Source organism: Galeopterus variegatus, unplaced genomic scaffold, assembly GCF_000696425.1.
Source record: "Galeopterus variegatus unplaced genomic scaffold, G_variegatus-3.0.2 Scaffold3415, whole genome shotgun sequence".
NCBI lineage: Eukaryota > Metazoa > Chordata > Mammalia > Dermoptera > Cynocephalidae > Galeopterus > Galeopterus variegatus.
In genome coordinates, this window is record NW_007729526.1 from 148,361 (window position 1) to 148,903 (window position 543).

Here is a 543-nt window from a genome sequence, read left to right on the forward strand (position 1 = left end):
AGCACTGGTAAGGTGAGGAGGAATTGATGTGATAATTTTCTAAAGATAATAATTGAAGAAAGAACATAAAATTTGATAGCTCACCACCTATTTATATTCGCAAAATATTTCATGGGAATTTCATAGACATCTTTCATCATGAACACCATTTTCACTGTGAAAATTATAGGCAATGTCATTTAGATGAGTGTGACAAATTAATGTGGGCTTGGAATTGTCTTTCTCAGGAATGGAAACAACTGGCTAGAAAGGATGCTACGGTTACATAGTGAGTGAACCTAAGTACCTACTCAGGAGTGTGCCTAGAGACATGACTGAGCAAGTTGTAGAAGTTAGGGCAGGAGAAATAAGTAAGCCTAAAATAGGTAATCTGAAATGTGGAAAACCAGCTAGACAGGCAAATTCATGACCCAAGAGCAATGAAAATTGACATAAAATGAAATGTTTTATGGTACTAGAATGTGAATTACAAGAGAAGTTTCTATAAGAGAACAGGTGGGATGAGGTTAGTGAATTCAGGATAATAATGAGAGAGAGGCATAT